This window comes from Hippichthys cyanospilos, chromosome 10 (assembly GCF_059441005.1).
Source record: "Hippichthys cyanospilos isolate Australia breed blue-spotted pipefish chromosome 10, RoL_Hcya_1.0, whole genome shotgun sequence".
NCBI lineage: Eukaryota > Metazoa > Chordata > Actinopteri > Syngnathiformes > Syngnathidae > Hippichthys > Hippichthys cyanospilos.
The window spans coordinates 10,548,060-10,564,547 of NC_142378.1; positions in this window are offsets into that span (position 1 = coordinate 10,548,060).

Below are 16,488 nucleotides of genomic sequence, written 5' to 3' on the forward strand. Positions count from 1 at the left end.
GTAGAAATGATGTTTCTTTCCATCAAGACATTGTGCCATCTCGATTTGGGTTAAAACAATTAATATTACCCTACTCTCATGTTAAACGGAAATATTTCCAACCCAGGTCTTGACAACGAGACCTAAACCTGAATATTGACTGCATATAAATGTATATCTACATAGAAGTTAGATAGCTTAATCATTGGATTGATAGATCGCAATGTATTTCTAGATCATGATAGGATTGACTAACCTGATAAAAATGTTTTTTTTTGTTTTCTTTTTTACTTTCAATACTTCATTACATACAAGGCTTTCGTGTGCGTTGCAACTTTAATCAAGGGGTGGGGGAAAGGGGATTGAATGTGAAGCGGCAAGAATTAATTTATTTTCTACATTTGATGCATCAAAGGCCACATGTCACACCTGTACCCCCACAGCGATATGAGAGTACCTTTCAATTTGCCAGATTACCTCCCCCACAGTACCTCTGGCATGTAGCGGAGATATGCAAAGGGACTATAACCCAATAAAAAAAAACAACATCCTTTTTTTCCAAATACTCCCCATCTCCCAAGTCTTATTAAACTAATTAACTCTTCCTCCCTTCCCCAATTTAATTTCGGCTAATTTAGTTCCATGGACAATTCCATTCTTAATCATATTTCAGGTACTTACCGTAGCTCTGCCAGAAATGGGAGTAAAATAGAACACTACAGCCCCAATAAGAGCCTGTTAAAAGGCAAATAATAATAACATTATGGTTGGAATATGCTCCCGTGACACCAATGAGGAGAAACACTATAGAAAATGGGAGGATGGAGAAAACTGTATTTCGAAGGCATAGAAGTCTGGCCATCAAAACCAAATCAGACTTTTACAGCAGTTTTGATAGCTGTATTATTATATTGTTTGCCCTATTTCTTTTTTTAGCATGTTTATCAGACTATATTTTATATATATATATTAATCACAATCTTTTAACCCCCTCCCCCCCCCCCCCCAAAAAAAAAAAAAAAATATATATATATATATATATATATATATATAAATCGTCAGTGAGCTTCATAATCAGGTGCACCTTATGTATGGTTGTTGAAGTTTATGTGTAGTAATGCGCCTTTGAGACTCATTGTTCATTGGTTTTGAAATCTGTAGTCGGGGTTTCAAATATATTGTTTGTGACACCTGGAACTTTTTTGTCACACTTCATGTGTCTAATTATTTCACTTGTGTTCAGAATAGCCTAAAAAAAAATTGCAAACTCCCTAAAAAAGAAAACAATAACCTTAATTTATCTGTTCCTCACAGCATTGACTTCCAAAAAATAAATAAAAAAGCAGGATGTATCTTTAATCTTGCCTGTGTAGGCATGACACTTGAGCACACTGGGAGGAGAACACAGCACTCACCTTGGTTTCTCACTACAGGAAAGGATGTGGCCTTTCCTTTTCAGGAAGGAACTCATATCTGTGATGAGAGATGTTTTATGACAGTGCTGGTAAGGGGAATCCACATGCCCTACTTTTGAACAACAATTGTGTTTTAGGGTTATTTAGTACAGCTATACTGTTTTTTTTTTTTAAGTAGATTGACAAACTAGTTTTATTTTACTTCCTGTAAAACAACCAAGCTGTGTGTATGGCCGTATTAATTTACAGGACACTTTTTTTAAACTGAGAATGCTTTTTGTGAGAACTGCTTTTGCTTTTGTTGTTGTTGTTTTCGATTTTTTTAGTTCCACACACACATAAAAGTTATTTATAAAGTTATTTCCCAATGTGATAATTTTATTCTATAGTGCATGTTTATCTAAGGCCAGTGATTTAAGAAAAAAAATCCCACTTTATGATTTGTTTTTAGTAAATTACAGTCCAGTGAAAATGAAGGGTGTCTAGAGGATGTTCATATTTCCTGATTTTTTCCTTCCTCCTTCTTCACATGAGCAGATAGGCTTGACCCTTGACCATTCTATGCTTTCAACATGAAGTAAAACAACAATGTCCTCCCTCAACTAAACCAACAGACCACCTTAAAAGACCAGGCCCCACCTTGGGCACACATCCCTTGACTCGAGACCAGTCATCCGGACCCTTGACTTTTCTTTTAAAAACGTAAAGACGTCCCATGATGAATTAAGAAGAGGCTGGAAGGAGACGGAAGGAAGGATGTTGAAGACTCCCTGAGCGGCAGCTGACAGAAGCCACATTGTCAGTAGGGTGTGAAATTCCTGCTGGAATGAGACCTCTATCTGCTAAATGGCTTAAAGCACAACAAGACGGAGGAAGCGCAGCAGCCTGCCTGCTCACATTTACCCCATGCGTCCTCCTGTCCTGCCCTGGGAGAGCGAGGAGGGTTTTACCCTTCTCATTGACCTCTTATGGAAACCAGCAGCTATAAAGTCCAATCGATGCATAGCAAAACAAGGCAAACACACCTTTGTGTCGTCTCATGTGTGGCCACAAAAAGTCGGAAAGCTGAGCTTTTATGTTCAGGCAAATTGGTCCCCCTGCTGCACTAACTTAATTGCCTCAGAATTTCACTTGACATTTTAAGTTGATGCAATGTATTGAAACCTCATATGTGATTGAAAAGAATCAAGATAATCCACAATACAGTTAGACAATACAAAAACAAGAACAATGTGATCACTGATTCAGCAGATGAATATATCATACAGTGGAGTAAAAACCATACAAAATAGAGCAAGCACACTTTCTCTTCGTTCATCCCAAGCTATTAGTAAGAACTGCGACCTTTTTGGACCAGGGTCGCGCTACTTTTCATGACCTCGCCTCAAACCTGATGACACATTTCTCCAATTAAAGCTCAGTAATTAGTTTAGTACATTACACAGTTCAGAGGTAGGACAATTCTTTGCCTGGAGCTGGTCACCCCCATCTCAGATGGATAGATTCATGCAAATCTGTTTGTTTCATCAAGTGTGAATTCAATTTGCAATTTTCTTTTTAATCTAGAGCACCTTTGCCCCCAGCGAATGGGAGGACACCATGGAGCTCTGCCAAATTTGCCAAAGTTTTGATGAACAACAGAAAAAGAGGAAAGGGCAAAAGGATAAAAAAAAGAAAGGATGTCAAAGTATTCTAATGGCAGTTAAACATGTAATGTGCTTTAGGGTGAGGATTGGGAATGTCCTACAACCTTTAGGATCAAGCTTGAAATGTAGCTAAGATATAGACCTTGTCTACGCGTAATCAGGGCTATTTGAACCAGCATAAATTTTCCCTGCAAAAAAAAAAAAAAAAATCCAGTGATGGCATGTTTGAAAAACAATGATAATAATCAAAAAAGAATTCTATATGTTCTAAGGCATCTTCATGATATTTGTATACAGCTACACATGATCAAATGATAAGAGCTTTTTTTCTTCATCTTAATGTTTTTGTGAGCGTTTGTTGAATGTGAAGGTGTTTCTAAACTTTTGACTGGTACTGTAAGTCAGCCTCTTCCTGGCAAAGAAAGCACATTTGACATTTACAAAAAAATACCTGCAATTGTAAGAATATTCTGCTCATAAAAGCAAACATAAAAAAAAACAATCATCATCATTATTCAACCATTCAGATCATTATATTCTAAATAAAAACTTCTATAGAAATGTATAGGTCCAGTTAACAAAAGACTAATAAGATACATTAATTACAAATCTTAGTTAATAAATCTCATTTTTTAAATCTCTAACCAACAGTATAAAAGCAAAGGAGGTCATTTTGCCACATTTCTTGATAACATTCTCCCATTTATGAAGACGTCTAAAATATCACCAAACATGTGTGCCGTCTACACAACTAAACAATCTCAGTAAAGTAAACCTATCATTATGATGTCAAGATGCAAGTATACAGACTGTATCAACGGCAGCATGTGAATAAATACAGAGTACATTGCAAAAGTCATATAGCATTTTGCGTCGGAGGCGTTTCAACACGTTCATTGTTTTGAATGATCTCCTCAGATATTCCGGTTGCCTCATTTACACATCAACACAGCTTTGTTACTATCTTGGGTGCCAGATAATAGGTGGGACTCATTGTTTAGTTTCCATGGAGCAGTCAGGTGCATTCATAGTCAAAAATCCGTCATCTAAATAACCGTGTAAAAGTAACTAAACTGAAATGCCAGAAAAGCGAGTAATTTTGGAGTAAGTCATTGTGGTGTCGTCAACCACAAATGCATGCACACAAAGTCTACGCGCAACTTACTGCTTCAGACTGCGGATTTGGATGATTGTGTATCATGGAATGCGTTTAGGAATCCAAAGGAGCTTCTTGACTTTGAACCAATGAGGTCAGAGTCAGGTTTGAGAGGGTGTGGGCCAGGAAGCGTCAGTTTGCTCTGATGACAGACAGCCAGTGTTCTCCGCTCACTGTTAAAGATGAGGCATGCAGTAGCATGACAGACTGTTATCACATGAATGTGAATCAGCCCCAAAAGCAACAGACCACAAATCACAACACTGACGGCAACATGACCGCATTTTCCATTTTAGGGAGACGTAGGGGCGATGAGTAAAAGGATCCCTGGGCCAACTTGTGATCTTCCTTCTCAGATATTTTTCTTATCTGCACTTTTGTGACAACAGTGATTACATTTAGGAGTGTGCTCATAATAGCTGAGTTAGACCCCCTGTGTCGTAATACTTGATCTTACCAAGACGTTTTGGACAATTCCACGCTTCAGCTTTGTGGGAACAAGGAGATGGCCTTTTAACGTTCATGTATGACTGCCGCAGAGGACAAAGAATGCTCAGATAATTTTAATGCGGAACAACTTGGTTAACCCGCACAGAAGTCTCCCCTGGAGCGTGGAACCCCTTACAGCTTCAAAAGCATGTATTGTTAGACAATCAGCTCTTGTAGGTGTCTTGTCAGGTTTACAACATATATCCGATAAAAACTTTACAAGAACACAACACAACAGTACGTGTTTTTTTTCTGTCTTGAAAATTCACAGTATAAACATAATCAACAATCACACCAGCGGACATTTTCCGTTGTGGTACAGTAAAGCGTTTGAGATCTGGTACAAAAAACTGTTTGTTAGCCATTTCAAACAGAAAACATTCATGAAAAATTGTGTAATTGAATCAAAAGGAGACGAATGAGCAGATAAGAGTCACTTTCTCTCCAATAAACTGTATTTTCCAGCAGCGCAAAAGAGCTCTGTCATATTCGGGTATGATGAAGAAAATGAAATGAACAAAAACTAAACTAAACTAGACAACGCAATTCCTAACCAAATTGCGTGTAAAGGCTGAAAGAAAAATGGGGGGGTAATTTGGATTCTCCCAGTAATTTCTCCCAGTGCATTTTACTGGGTTTCAGATGTTTGTAACGTTGGGCTATTTATGGGCCGAGCTGGTCCAAGTTCCCTGCACACTGTAGTCGCAGGAAATAAACACGTTGTTTAAATAGACATGTATTGGTCTATCTTCAGATCACATCAGAGATCAGATGTTGTTCTGATTTTTTTTTTTTTTTTAGCTTTCTGAATGGTGATAGGTTTCAAAATCCAATCCATTTGTGGAAGTATGTCATATTGAAATGTACATCTCATTTCATTGGATACCATGACATTTACTGTGATTTTTAACTTTCAATGACAGTATATCATCATTCTAATTCATGAATCTCCAAATCTCTAAAGCTATTTTATTCTTACTAATATAAAAGTATATTCTATGTCACCTTGAAAAAATACTTGAAAATAATCTAACAAGGCAAAATTACGTCTGGAATACCTTTTGATGATCTTCCATCACCACAAACATTTTTCAGTTACACATTGACCTTTTTAGTTGTAACAACTGATATGAGCTATGATGTAATGTGTGACCGTTTAGTTCTCACATTCTGAGAAAGAAGGTTTGGCAAAGCCCAAGCAGCCCACTGGGACAAGGACAGAAAGTCTTGACACATACCCACTGGCCACAGCAATGTAGCGCAGATCAATCACAGTAATCCTACCATATACCATTACATTGTATATAGACTAAACACAAGGTCAGGTGAGAGAATGACAAAGTGTTTGCTGTGTATGTGTGTGTGAAGCGCGAATACGCCACTGACTATGTTTTGATGGCGGGGCGTTCAAATGCTTGTGTGAATGTGCGACATTTGCATGTGTGGGCCTGCTGGCCTGTCTCACCCATGTGCCTTACTCCACTCCTGTGATATGTTTGGTAGTGAAAAACGGCCAATGTGCAACAGCCTGTTTGTGTGGAAGTCTACATAATGCTGAACAGCTTTGCCCCCACCCCAACATAAAAAAAAGTCCACTTTGAAATACCAGGTGCTCATTTGGCAAATCCAGGCAACTGGGGTGTTTACATTTCAGCAACTGAGAGAGGAAAAAGACCAGATGCCCCCCTTATGCACCTCGGCAGCGTCCATACAGAGATCACTCACATCGCCATGGGTGACAGACCTGTGTGTGAGTGCGAGTGCACGTGTGTAGGTGTGTATGTGTGTGTGTGTGTGTGTGTGTGTGTGTGTGTGTCATTCCTGAGGGCTGTAGGGAACACTGGGTAAAGTCACCAAGCACTCAATGATTACTTTCAGCAAGGACACATGAAAAAATGCAACAACAGTGACAATCAACCTGTATAGCTGCAGAAAAACAACATTTTGCATCATTTTTAAAATGAGATAAAGGTAAAATAAGAAATATTTGCTCTTAGTATGAGGAATCTAGTTCAGGAACAAACATGTTAAAATGGTTGCTTTTGTTTCTGTGTATAGCAATAACATAATTAGCTTGATTAAGCATATTATTTGCAGCGTCCTTTTAGCATTATTAAATACAAATATACTATTACATTATTGATTTAAATATTATGAAACACAGCACTCCCCTAACTCAAATTCTTAACATGCGCATTTTGCAGACTTGGAAAAAAAAAGACGTGAAACGGAGTTGTGCGCCATCTTTTAACTTTGGACGTTTATAGTGTATGATAGCTCATCTTATTTTATTCAACATTTACAGAATATGGATTTACTTTATTCATCTATTTTATTTCTGGCACAGCTGCCAGAAAATTGAGTCATTAAGTGTGTTTCTATTACCTGTATTTCACGGACCTGTTTAAAATATTGCTGTCATTTTGTGTAAAACTAAACACAGCTACAAATCCGAAAAAAAAAAAAAAAAAAGACAGGGACTGCATCGTGCAAAGGAGTTCCTATAACACAATTTAGGAATACGTTTCTTCAAGTTCCAGTTGATTTGCTCTTAATTTGAAAATTTTACGGCATTAAAAAGCATTCAGTTCAATGTTATGCTATCTGCAGAAATTCTGTTGAAATCTCCCATACTCCTGAAGTGCCTCCACATACCCCCAGAGGTACTCATACCCTCCATTTGAGAATCACTGGACTATAGTATAAATGTTGTTTGGATAGGTCTGGTATTATAAATAGTTGGTGGTAAGGGTAAGTATGTTATTCAAATGGCAGTATATTCATGCTGTTTTACAGCTCTGTCAAAATGTGCATTACTTTGACACTGTTGTGGTCTGACAGACCGTTTGAAATGTTGAAATGTGCCCTAAGTCTCCGTGCCTTTTATTTCTCCTTTTGATGTCCTCTTCTGTTTGTGAATAGCACTTTTGTCCTCACAGATGTTGACCCACACTTCAATTGCTTCATTCGTCAGTTAAGAAAAAAAAATCAATCTGGTTGGGACATCACACACATACAATTTCATATGACTGAAACAATTTTTCAGGGTGGCGATACAGTCATCATTATTGTTTACCCACAACCAGAGGGGCTAGGTTTTATTTGTGCTTTGTTTGTTTTCAAGAATTTTCAATAAAAACCTTGCTGACTTCTACAAGACATAGTGGAGGGGTGAGGTGGGGGCCAAGGAAAAGCCCATTAAATCTTGATGCAGAAGCAGATGCAGGAATATATGAATGTTGATGACAAAATGCAGGAGATGCGTATCTACAGAATATAGGTGATCATTTCATTGGAATTTTTCAGGCTCGGGTGCAAGACTGAGTGGCATTCTACTTTCATTAGGTCTGCGACCTACCACTTTCATTGTAAAGATCGCATCCTTAACATGTCATTTTCACAGCATATTATTAGATTAAATAGGTGCTTTTCCTCTCGAGCAAATCACAACAAATTACTTGACAGTGCTATTTGTAACGCTGATGTCATGTAGAAAGTGCAGCAATTCTTTTTACTCCATGTGTTTTGCCGTTTGTCAAATTCTTGTTGCTCCCTGTCAGTGGTGAATGCACGAACAACTGGATGCAGTCATCCCAACTGCCATGTGAACACCACATAAGCTTGTCTGGACACAAATGAGTGTTCTTGAGTTATGAGTGACCCTCTCTACAAGGGGTATTGTCGATTAGGTTATCACAACTTTGCAAGGTTACAGAAATTGAGATGGATTGGAACACAGAAAACGAAATGAAGAAATGAAGACAATGTGATTTAGAGAATAATACTTTTCGGTCAGGTCGTGCTGTCTGGATTTTGCATGTTCTCCCCTTTTACGTTAAAAAAAAAAAAAAAAACGTTCGATTGGGCAACTGTACACATTGAACAGTTTGTCTCAAAGTTCCCAGTGATTGACAATGAACAGAGGCATGGTGGTCATCAGGAATTAGAGGTGACCACTTTGTTCTCTCCCTTACCCAAAACCCTTCTCGACAGCTCAGTGCAGCCGAGGTTAAAAAAAAAAAAAAAAAAAAAAAAAGCCCAGTCACATTGCTGGGGTAGCCCACTTATCTGTCAAAATCAGGTTGGAATGGGCTCCACCTCACCTGAACCCATATTAGAATAGACAGTGAATAAATCAATCCAATATAATTACTGAAAGAACATTTGTGGTAGTCTAATAACTCGTAAATATCTATTATAATGACATATAATAAATATTTCAATAAAAATAAATTACTCCAGATTCACTTGGTTGTTTCTTGAGTAACACAAGTTCTATTTATTTCCTTTAACATCGATGGTGTCATCTTCATCATTTGTAATGTACAGACATGTCAGAGCCCTGCAGCAAAATAATGACACTACCAGTTCTATCTCCCTTGAGTCAAGCTAGGACAACTTTTCAACTGTGAAACAGCAACCTTTTTTTGTGTGTGAGTGAATGGTAGATTTTTTTTCTTCTTTCATTCATTGGGCTGGTGTTGTAATTGCAGTAAAAGTATTTTCACATTAGCATACACTGAACTCTATACTTAGAAATCCGTATAGGGGCGTAGCGTAGCTAGGAATTTTTCAGTGGGGTGGCCAGGGTATCAAGGCCTAAATGAGGCATGGCCATGTTTGCGTGTGTCATTCTTTATCATAACAGCCACAAAATAAGGTGTGGGGATGGAAAACGAGTGACCAAATGTGGTTATGGCCATTCAAGGTCACCAAATAGCTCTGCCATTGTATTCTGCTAACTTAAAAATGGTTTCCAGCTAAAGAAAATTCCTCCCTAATTTAAACCAGTTTTTTTTTTCTGTAGATCAAATATTTTTTCTCATTTATGAACAATATTTTTGATATTTTATTTGCATTTTTTCATCACTTTATACAATAATTTTGACACTGTAGCATTCATTTGCAAAGTGGTTATACTGTATCTACAGTATCTATGAATGTACATTTTAATTATTTGTATTTGTATTCTTGTTGTAAATTGTTATAATGTATATTTTTAGTAGAATTCTTTGTTGTGTGTTAGGAGCCCCTCAAATATGAGGTGCTGCCTCTGCTGTTATTAATGATGTTAAATGAACACATTATGAATTTCCACAACGTACATCATAAAAAAAATAAAAAATAAAGACATAAAGTTCGGTAGACATGAATGTATTCCAACAGACTGAAATTTAAAGGTCTTTGCCAAAGAATTGTGTGCTGGATTGTTGACAGATTAAAAAGATCACAGAACTTTGCTCAAATCAAAAATACTGTCAACTATGCCCTAAAGAAACTGAACAACGTTTTGTTAACAAGAGCATTTAACCATAGGATTAACAGGTAATAATATTATTTTATAAAGTTAACATTGCAGTTATAGTCTTCTATAGAAACATTCACATCAACACCATGGGAATAATGTACAGTTAAGTGACAGAAACTTTCACGACAAATATAAAGTACATTACAAAGTTAGCTGGTCCTAATTTGATTTATTCTTTTTTTTCCATTTAAAGTATTTTATGGCTTTTACCAATGAACAATGCCTGTATAAAATTTGCTTTGTCCTAATGTTCCCTGGTCAATCCTGGTCTGGTTTCACTATGTTCCATTTTTTTTACATGTAAGCCTGTGATCACAGGGCATCATCTGGTATCGAGGAAGAAACTAATAGGGACAACGCACACACAACAAAATGCCAAGGTAATAATAAGCTCTTTGGTGCATTACACATACTCTCGCTAATAAAAACTTTGCATGCAAGCAGACAGGCTACACTATACAGACGACTGCACACACTCATACAGGTAATAAGGGCTTGGCACACACATATACTGTAAACGCACGCAAACACACATGTTGAAAGACATCTTGCCAAATGTGTGTGCGCTCGTGTTTACTTGCTGAATCATGTAACTATCTCATTTGGGTGCCTTTGTTATTGCTTTCACGTTAGCCATTCGTCCTGGAATATGTGAGCTATTTCCATATTCTTGTGTGAAGATTTAGGGTTGAGAAAGAAGTATAAGTTCTGCATTTGCCATTATGAAGATTTGGTTCGTGGTGTGTTGCGCCAGGAAGAGAATGAGCAGATGGGAGCCATGTTGAAAGGTAGCAAGGGCTTCACGCAAAACATTTGATTTCAAGGTGGGGCTACTAGACTGACTCAGCTTTGAGCCTTGTGTCCCAAGTCCGGGCAGATTTCACCAGCCCCATCGTTTTGTTCCACTCTCAAGCAGGTCTGCTCCTGGCATCCAGTTTTTGTTTTGTTTCGTCATTTTAGTCCAATCAGCAAGCCAATTGTTTAGACCATGTGTATTTCTGTCAAGCAGTTTTCATAGCAAATCATACACCAACTGAAAAAGAATTTAACTGTTAAATGATTTCCTTTTTATTTTGGCATTTGCCATTGTGGCATACGGGAACCAGAACTACTTGCTGCTCCCTTGTCTAATCATGCAAAACGTAATCATATTCTCCCAATTCATTTTCATGATTAATAAAGTTTAGAACTCAAAAACAATTGCTTGCATTTAACAACCAACACCCGCATTGTGGATAAGCGAAAGAAAGCGAGTTCTGTATTTACTCACATTTGACAGTTGACTTGACGAGTGTTCAAAGACTATTCCAAAAGTAGCAAATTTCTAGCATCTATTGAAGTTTTTCATTCAGTGCACTATACAGCAATGACTAACCCCTGAGCACATTGCACAGGGTATTTGAAAGCATTTTATTTTTTATTTTTTTGACAAACCAAAATCAGTCACATGTCAATTCAAGTTGCAAAGTCGGAGGACATGAATTTTACCACATTGGGAGTACACCAATCATGTGTAAAATGGAATGGGTTGGATAATGGTGAGTGCATTAAAGTTTCAACCAAGATGATAAAAGTATGAACACAGTCATGGGTTAGCAGATTGACTATCAATGAAAATTGTTTGAAATAGTTCCTGGTGAATATTTATTGCATGTAAGATTTTCATCAATAATGTCATGTCCTGGTTTTGAATTTTGAAAATCTGGTCAGCCTATTTTAAGGTGTGAGAATTCGCAAATAACCATCTCTGGGAGAATTGCTGGTGCTTGGGGACTTGAACTCATTCCAGCCTGACTGGCAGTATGGATGGAAACCATTAGTTACTGCAAATGTATCCTCATAAGAAGGGCACAACAAAGCTTTGACCCGTACGTCCTCAAGTAAATTGTCCATATAAGACTAGAGATTACCTATACACTATCTTACAGTGATTGACGATGGTTCAAACTGAAAAGAAAACTAAAATCCTGTATGGATGTTCCATCAGTAAATGTGTTTGCTTGTTTGAAGGGAAACTGACAGAGAACCTCAATGACCTACAGTAAACAGCATGTTCCACCATTTGCCACTGTTGCCTGCCCTTGAGGTTATGCAGACTGCAGGGAGCGTTGTATTTTGCAGCTGAACATGCTGAATGGTCAAAGGCCAACATACGATTTCTGGGTACAGAGCGCCAACAGGGGCCCCACGAGAGACACACTGTGTTGACATTGTGTTTGAACACTTTGAGCAATGTTATCTCAGACAGTGTGGGGCTGAGGGACAATCAATCATGATGTTATTGAACCAGTGCCGGTGATTATTCATCCCAGACCTTTGATTCTGGGCAACGGCTTAAGGCATCTTGCATGAACCTCTTTCCTTAAAACGAGACTCTATCCGTCCATCCATTTTCTATACCGATGATCCTTTTCAGCGCCACAGGGAGAGCTGGACCCCATCCCAGCTGAACCAGAACAACAGGCAGACATGAGCCGATCCTCAATCAATCATAAGGAGATGGATGGTAGTTGAGAAATTGATCCAGGACCAGCTGTGCAGAAGGAAGCTTTGCTGTTGAAAAAAATTGTTTTACATTGTTGTTGCTGTGTAAAGTTTGGACTTTGTGCCTCATGTAAACACAGAGAAATAACAATGCCCATCCAGAGAAGGAAGAGTAGTCATGTCAACTGCTGCAACATCACAATGTAAAACATGGTTAAAGCAATAAACTTGTGACTCTTTTCTTTTTTAGTTTTTTTTTCCTCAGACAGCTGGTTGTGTTTCAATTAGTTTGACAAGTGCAAGTCTCCAGTACCTGCTGATTTAAAGACTACTCATACGATGCATTTAAATGCAGTCAGACATTTCAAACTCATACAGAATGAAAGGCCATCAGTACATGAAACATTAGCAATTGTAATAATAGTAATAACCGTGATAATAATTTAAAAAGAATAATGTTTTATCATGTTAAAATATTGTTCATAAAAAAAGCAGTTGCCTCAGGTACCTGGCACGAACCTGAAAAAAGAAAAAAAAAAAAAAAAAGACACAAAATTAGAAAATGGCTCCTCAAATTAAGTCAAGCAATTAGAGGACTCCACTGTCTAACTCCACCCATTTTGGTAATGTACCTGTGTGGTTAGAATTACACTGCCAGAACAAATTGTTGGATGTGAATCACTTTAATTAGACCTTTTATTTATGATGGCGTAGGTAGCTTAAACAAATGCCTGCAGATGTCTTCCACTGTGTTGTATTGTGCAGATTGTGCTGGCTCGCATGTATATGAACTTGAACCCGCCCGTTTTGACACTCGACAGCACAGCCAAGAAAGTCTTTTCTCAAATGTTAGACAATTAACAATCCCCTGTTCACCAAAGACTCCACTTTCCATATCGTGCTTGTTTGAACTGAATATTGGACCATGTTTGACATCTAAATTAGTTTGGATCTCACCAATCTACTTTAAACTTGCACCTTCAACTTTCCATTGGTTTGAAGGCGTATTTTACAGTGCCAAAGTCTGCATGTACATCAGCCCCACAGAGTTTTTTTCTTAACAAAGGGGGACTTCAAAAGTTCACATTCTTGTTTTTCTGGTTCTGAACTTAACTGTAGCCCACCCTTGACACGGGTTAATCTTTGCTGGAGTATTTCCCCTATAAACACATTATTTTTAATGGCATCAAAAATGGCTTGTTGACAAAGTAAAGAACAGATTTCAGTCTTCCAAAGCCACCTCTGGAAAAGAAAAGACAAAAAAAAAAACTTAAATCACAGTTGAACACTTTTTAGAAGGGAAATAACTACATGTCATTTGAGTTGGGAGCAAATGTAATCACTTGTCTGCCACCTCATCCGCAACACTTCCATTTCCCATCCAAGTAGCGTGCAGACAACTGCCTGCTTCTTCCAACGTTCCCCGCATAATCCTGCGGTAGTGATGAAAGATTGATTCTTTCATTGCTGGTCCCCAGTATGGGTAATTACGTGGGGAACAGATTCCTCCTTACGCACACAATACATATATGACAGACTATGAGTGTGTGTCTGTCAGTCAGAGTTTCATTGTGACTGGACGATGAGTCATATAGCCTCATTCAGTTAAGAAAATGAATTCGTGGAAGTGTTTTTAGGTTATATGGCATATACTAAACAGGAGATAATACACATTGCACAAGTAAATTGCTTGGAATGGAAAGTCAAAGCAAATTATTTACGCGCTTACTATCTACCAGAGATTGACACTGTCACGTACTGTGAACTTTATTGCATTCCTGTGCTCCCTGACAGATCTTTTTTTAAAATTCAAATTGATATTTTCTTAGTAGTATTTCATTGTTACTACATTTTATTTGGAAAAAAAGAAAAAAAAAGAAAAAGAAAAAAAAAAAAAATATATATATATATATATATATATATATATATATATATATATATATATATATATATTTTTTTTTTTTTTTTTTTTTTTTTTTTTTCAGAATCATGCTGCTATTTATTATGATGCTCAAAATACTTGAGAAAGTATTGAGAAAGTGCAAAAGCATAGATTCCTATCAAAACTAAACTAGAAAAATATAGAAATAAGGGTCAACTTTTTGTTTCATCTGGTCAACTATGAAAGTATGGTACACAGTTTAACCAGTTTGTTGCATAAACAATATCTTTGAGTTAATGATGAAAATATGAACTTTGGACAGAGATGTCCATTTTGGGATTACTTTTTGTTTTCAAGTTCAATTCAGCATTGTGTATTAGTGGTTATATTGTCAAGATATTTCATTAGCTGAGAAAAACTATACCAAGATGAGATGAGCTGAACTTCATTGTCCTGAGAAGGACATTTGTCTTTACCCACAGGATAGCATGGAGTAGTGTAGTCTTGCGGGTTCCAAATTCTACTGTGCTATGGAAGAATATGTTACTTTTCAACTTGTTGGACTGTTGTTTTAGCCAAACGTGTCAGACGGTAGGTAGCATGTTGCTGTAGACGTAGGGGTGTTGGCGAGGAAGAAGGACACTGAACATTTAGCGCAGAGGTGCCGATTTGCAATTTGGTGACTTGGACAAGAGGTGAGACCTCGAACGTTCACGCGGTGTTCAGTGTGTTTGTACGCGTGAGCGTTTGCGGCGCTGTGTTCCGAAGAGCTCGGTTGATGGCAATCCCCAGGAGGGTTCAGTTCCAACTGCATTTGTGATCCTGTGTTAAGTGCTCGGTCACTGGTGAAGGTCTGCGGGATTAGGCTAACCCCCACCCTACCCCCACTCGGCTAGAAAACCTCTGTGAACCGCCCTCCCGCCCCCGACACATGCACATATTGAGATTCTCCAGAGCCACCCACCGCCCATTCCTACACCATCGGTACTACTACCAGCAGCACTCACCGCCTGTTCACACACATACGTCAAAAGACACTCTAACCAGCCGTACCATTCCCTTAATATTGCTGGAGTAAAGTGATCCGCTCACACTCACATCACATTAGTACTGCTATTAGACCAAACCCAGACATGAGAGCACCAGTGGGCGTGTGTGCCTGCAAAACTTTTATATATGCTATAACGGTGGGTTTAATGTGTGTGTTTGTGTCTGAGCCCAGCCATATGATTTGTAAGGGCGGAAAAGAAGTAAAAATTTGCCGTGTGTCAGAAAAGCTGCCCGGTCTGCATGTGTGAAATAGAGAACATACAGAGACAGCGATATCCTGGCACGAGATGAGTGGGAGGAAGAACGGGTGAGGTTTTTGAGTGTCTGCTGAGGGCCCAGTAGGTGTAAGCATGAAAAATTTCCATATGGCAGTAAAATGTCTACTACTTTGCGAACTGTGTTTCTAATACGTGCCAGGTGCTTTGAGACGTTCCACGGATCACATGGGGAACCCTAATCCGTGCCTGTGTGCCGATGCAGTATCTTGCTGTGTACATAAAGTCGCACAATAGATTCCAGATCAGTCCATAACTGATTTTTTAGGGGTTTATACAATTATTGGGTAAATTGTTGTTATTGTGGGTAGAAGGTAGAACAAAAAAGTAGCCGATAATATACTATGCTATAATAATTGATTTTTGTACAAGGAGTTAGAATTAACTTTTGATGTGTTACAGCCAATTACCGAGGAAAATGTAGAACATTTTATTACTGCAAGTTATAATAGGAACAGCCTCAAACAGGCCCAGTATTATACACTCCATTAAAAGAAAAATAACTGTACCAAATGAAGAGCTGTAAACTCAGAAAAAACAAACAAACAAAAAAAAACATCTATTTAATAATATGCATATTTTAGGTGCTGGGATAACATAGTCTAAAATAGTTTGTGGTTTCATACTTCCCTATCGCATTAGGACTTTTTTTTTTTTGTAACTCATAATAGTGAATTCCTGTCTCATCACTGAAACAAATACCCAACAACATCTCAGAAAAGGCTGGAAATCTAAAGCTGCAATTTTAGAAACATCTTATCTTATTTTTCTTATGTGTCGGTACAGTCAGAAGCGTGTTGAAAT